Here is a 5,892-nt window from a genome sequence, read left to right on the forward strand (position 1 = left end):
AGCCCATTTCTGGCCCTAAGAAATTAGAAATTAAACTTTTATTCACTGTATCACTGTCATCCCATTGTTCATTGATTTGCTCAAGCAGGCGCCGGTAACGTCTCCATTCGTCCCAGCCCTGAGATTTTAGCAGCCTCTCCTTACTTGTCTTTCCCAACGATTGGAAGCTGTTTTTTCAGGGTCGGGGAATGAGACCTGTTACTGTTACTATATTTGGCACTTTGAATATGCCACAGGGAGCTTGGCAGCCTCTTCTAAATTTTATTTTTGTTTTTAATTGTTTTCTTTGCAAGAATACATAAAGTTTTACCATTTTAAATGCATTTGAAATGGCGCATGAGATCTTTTGCATCTGGCCTAAGCTGTTTTAAATTTTCCTCAAATGTTGGTATATCTTTGCCTTTTACAGGCTGTGCATTCTGTAATATCTTTCTTTGTGTTTTCCTGAATTTTCCTACTTTATAAGCATGTAATATCCGTGTTGCATAATATGTTAAAATGATCCTGGAGAAAAAATTCTTTTTTTTAAAATTTGATAGCGGCCCTTATCACTGCTATATCTACTACCAACACAAGTAGATATACGAACATCAGTCAAAACAAAGTGGAGAAAAAGGTTTCTTGAGAAGATATTTGTTTTTGATTCTTGGGTCACACTGGCAATGCCAGGGATTACACCTGGGTCTTCACTGTGCAGAAAAGTGAACTTTTTTTTAACCCCAGCTCTCTGAGTGAACTTTGAAGGGTAATATAAATCATCCTTCCACTAGTAAATATAGAGAAGGAATTATCAGCTTTCCAGAAGGAAAACATGGCAAATGAAAGTAAGGATGGTTTGTAGAGGGTTTGTTGAGTTTTGAGAATCTTAGTACTGTATCAGCCACACACTCATTAAGTATCTAATTTTGTTCTTCCCCCTACACCCCAGTATGGAGATCAAACCCTGGCCCCAACCCCTGTTTGACCTGTGAGAACGTTAACAGAATTTTGTACAAGGAAAACTTTCTATTGATGATTCCGGTAGATTCTAAATGTTTTTCAAGTGTTTTTATTTTGTCTTAAAAAGAAAATAATTGACATTATGTGGGGGAGGGAATTTCTTTTTTTTTCTTTCTGCTCTTCTGGGCCACACTCAGCGATGCTCAGGGGTTACTCCTGGCTCTGCACTCAGGAATTACTCCTGGCAGTGCTCAGGGGACCATACGGGATGCTGGGAACCAAACCCAGGTCAGCCGTGTGCAAGGCAAACACCCTACCCACTGTGCTATAGCTCCAGCCCCAGAGGGAATTTCTAGCATCACCCAGCTGATGAGGTGTGTTCTGAGCTTACAACAGCATGGTCCTTAGGTGGGACAGAAGGTGTAGACAGATTGAACCGTAACTTCCTCTTGTGGGTTTCAGCAAAGCTCAGCTTACACATGGGTAAAGCAGTATTTGGTCAGGCTTTAAAAAAAAAAATCAAGAGCACAACTGTGACTTTTCTGGTCTCAAAGAGCTCAGCCCCTTGGAGAAAGGTGGATTCAAACACTCCTGAGCTTTGATGAGAAGAATCTACTTCTTAGGCGGCACCAAGCCCAAGCAAAGCTCTGCATCTTTCCAAAAACTTTCCTTTTCAAGCTCCTGAGATTATGGTTCTTCATTCCTCTTACAGTTGCGATGAATCACTGTTCCTTTTTCTCTACTGAAACCTGAAATTCTGTGTTTCTTGGAATTAGTGTCTTAGGACCTCAGGCCATGCCTAGTTGTGCTCAGGGGCTGGCTCCTGGCTCTTTTCTCAGGAATCAATCCTGGTAGTTCTTAGGGAACCATGTGGGGTTCTGGGGATCGAAACAGAAATACTGTATGAAAAGCAATCGATAACCTCACTGCCCTCGCTGACTCGCCAGTCCCTCAACTTTATTCAACATAGTTGTTTGGGGTTCCCCCCCCCCCCGCCATGCATCACTTTACATATTAATATTTTCCCCAAAGTCGCCTGCTCAACACTGATATTTCTTGACTGCATCTGACTTTTTTTTTCTTTTTGGGTCACACCCAGCGATGCTCAGGGGTTACTCCTGGCTCTGCACTCAAGAATCACCCCTGGCAGTGCTCAGGGGACCATATGGGATGCTGGGAATCGAACCCGGGTCAGCCGCGTGCAAGGCAAACGCCCTACCCGCTGTGCTATCACTCCAGCCCCTGCATCTGATTTTATCTTTTTATCTTTTTTTATTTTATCATTCTCTTTCTATTTCACTGCATCTAGTCACTTCTAGGACTACCATTTTATAGGATAACTAGATCCTCTTCCAGAAATACTTCTCTAAAATCACTCAATCCTGTAAACTTCCAGATTCATATTTCCTTTGCATCTTGTGCCACTTGCCAAGGTGAGACTGCAGTAGAATCTGGAGGCTGGAGACAGTCCCTGACCTTAAGAAGGTCATGTTCTATTAAAGGAGTTAGACATACAGAAAATATAGTACAGTAAGTACTAGAATCATAAAAATATTACAGAATGTTATTATTCAGAGAGAAAATATTTGAGGGCCTTGATAAGGTTATATTTGAGTAGACTGATTACCTCTCCCTTACATTTATCACTTGAAATGCTATTTATCCTGTAAAAGCCTCTCAGCGGGATGGAGAGAGAACTCAACAGACCGACACATAGCTTTGCATGTGGGAGGTCCAGGTCCCATCATTGGTACTTCATGGTCCCCTGAGCAACATCAGAATGACTTCCAAACACTGGACAAGCAGAAGCCCATGGTTTTTGCAAGGGTGAACCCCAAACTCACAAAAGCATTAGATGTTTTTTCCACAGAATAGTTTTTTTAGTTTTCACAGGCAGGAACTTTATTCTTCTTCTATTTTTCAGTATCTAACACAGACCTGAGCCCAGAACAGTTTCTTGGTAAACACAGTTGAATTCCTTTAGCTCTGATTAAGTCTGTATATAACAATATAGAAAGACAGCTTTACTCTTTTGTTTTAAAAAATACATGCCCCAAATCAATGCCTCCAGGTTTTCAAGAGTACACAATTTACAAATCAAGATATGTTAGAGTTTGCTTTTTTTCATTTTGATTTTTGAGTCATGGGGCTGGAGCGATAGCACAGCGGTTGGGTGTTCGCCTTTCACAAGGCTGACCTGAGTTCGATTCCTTAGCCCCTCTCGGAGAGCCCAGCAAGCTACCGAGAGTATCAAGCCCGCAAGGCAGAGCCTGGCAAGCTACCCGTGCGTATTGGTTATGCCAAAAGCAGTAACAATAAGTCTCTCAATGAGAAACGTTACTGGTGCCCACTCGAACAAATGAGCAACGGGATGACAGTGACAGTGATTTTTGAGTCACACTGGCTCAGGGCTTCCTCCTGGCTCTGTGCTCAAGGTCACTCCTAGAGGGGCTTGGAAGACCATACGTAGTTCCCGAGATCAAACCAGGGTTGACTGCAATCAAGTCCTGAATTATCTCTCTAGATCCAGAGTTCCCTTTTAAAGATATTAAATCAAGCTCAAGCTAATATTCTAGATAATAATTTATCTCAAATTTTAAATGTTTGGATGAGTCACAGCACTTTAAGATTGCTTACCACTTTTTTTTTTCTTTTTGGGTCACACCCAGAGATGCTGGGGATTACTCCTGGCGGTGCTTGGGGGACCATATGGGATATTGGGGATTGAACCTGTGTCGGTCGAGTGCAAGGCAAACACCCTCCCCGCTGTAGTATCACTCCAGCCCCTATCTACCATTTTAAGTTTAAGAATCTAAGTTAATGATCCTCTTACTCTGTATATGATTATGTTTTCCCGTTAATATAGAGCTTAATGTTAAGCTTTTTTCAGAATCTCAGTATTTAAAATAATAGCTTGTGTGTTTATTCTAATTGCAATCTATTTTCTTATGTTTGGAGTGAATTTTTTCTTAACTATTTCTATTAAGGGAGCCAGGGAGACGGCTCACAGGACTCAAGCAGATGTTTTCTATGTTCAATCCCTGGCCTGTGTGCCCACCCCCCCACTGCCAGCTCTGCCAAGAGTCACTTTAAGCACTGTACTAGGAGTATCTCTGAGCACCTCCAAGTATATGGCCACAAAATTAAACTAAAATTCTGCAGCAAAATCAAGTGCTGATTTATTATTAAATATATATCATTATTAATAACTCCTACAGTTTCTTTTCAATCATTTATAGAGGAAAATATCCACTTTGCAAGCAGATCCTTAGGAAATAATCCAAAATAGATAAAGGCAATATGAACACCTTTCGTCACATTATTGTTTTAGTTAAAAAGAAAAAGATGGAACAAGTAGGTCATTTTTTTAAACAAATAACCAACAAATCTCTGAGTATGTACTATATCCCAAACCCTGCTAACACTGACTCTTAGACAGAAATACATGCTCATGATCAATTACTATGAAGTCTTAATATTTATGAATTATATGGGAAAGTAGCTATAAATAATGTATATTTAAGAGGCTATGACATTATACAATATCAATACTTATGCATATGTATTTGTAGACACAGCTACTACGGAAAACAAAGCAAAAATATGAATGTAATATATCAAATATATATCAAAGAAAAAAAGAAAGCTATATCAAAGACTTACAAATACCGGAATCTCTTCTTACTTTGTCTTTCAAATATTGTTGACTATCATGTGTTTTCCAGATATATAGGACAAAATGAATTCTTTGAACTCTTCAGAAAACAAAGATAAATGGTGTCCCAAGCTTGACTTGTGTAGTTTCTTCTCATGTATTTTTATTCAACGTTTGTTTTCTTTTTAAAAGACACTTGGTTGATCTGTTTAAACCATATCTAGACAAATGTTTTGTTTGCTGGCTTAGAAGAGTGAATTGTTTTATTTTATTTTTGTCTCATCAAATTAAAAACCAACCAGAGAAAGATACCAAGTCCTTACTGAGGAAATTTTTATTTGTTAGAAAGAGGGGGTGGGGAGCTTTCCGTCTTGGCCAGCTTGGACAGGGAGGTTGGATTTAATTTAAAATGATTAATGAGATTTTGTCAGGCTCCTGGACTTTACCACCACTGCAGTTTGTCAGGGCAACAACCTGGGAAGCTAGGACGCCACTCTGTCGCCCCAAAAGCATTCTCCAGGGACAAAATTAACTGGCAAGCCCCGTGCCAGGCACACATCAACAGTGCTGTCTCTTGGGTAGCGACAGTTTCAGACTCTGACTCCGAACTGTGTGCTGTGGACACAGATCTCGAAGATATTGTTTTCCGTCTCTTTGCAGAGTGGTTAATAGCTTTTTAAATATTTAAGTTGTTGACATTTTCCAAAGAACACTATTTAAACACACAATCTTTTCTAACGTCCTTTCTCTTTATTTTAAAATTTAAAATAAACAAACAGGGATTCTAAGATCTCAGATTACTTCTTTTTTTTTTTTTTAGATCGAGGTTTAGGAGTAGGTTTTTAAAACGTGAAATTCTTTTTCAATTTTTAAGAAAGTGTTTTGGGAGCGAGCCAAAGACAAAGCTCAGTAGTGGAGTACAGGCTTCTTTGGGCCCTGGGTTCAATCCCTGGTACTGAAAACATTAAAAAAATATTAAAGCATTAAAAACATTTATTTACAAACAATTTTAAAAAATATTTTGGTGTTTTGGACCACATTCGATAGTGGTCAGAGCATACTTTTGGCTCTGCCAAGAATCACTCCTGGCAGAACTCTGGGGCCCACCTGGGATGCCCACCTGGGATGTGGGGGATCGAACCCAGCTAAGTCATATATGAGCCAAGTACCTTACCTTCTGAAAAATCATCTCTCCAGCCCCAATTTATAGGCTTTTTATAACTGACTTTTTTTACCATTAGCATCATCTAATTTTGTAATCAAAAAAATTTTTACTGAGTATAAAGCACAATGATTTG

This window comes from Sorex araneus, chromosome 1 (assembly GCF_027595985.1).
Source record: "Sorex araneus isolate mSorAra2 chromosome 1, mSorAra2.pri, whole genome shotgun sequence".
Classification (NCBI taxonomy): domain Eukaryota; kingdom Metazoa; phylum Chordata; class Mammalia; order Eulipotyphla; family Soricidae; genus Sorex; species Sorex araneus.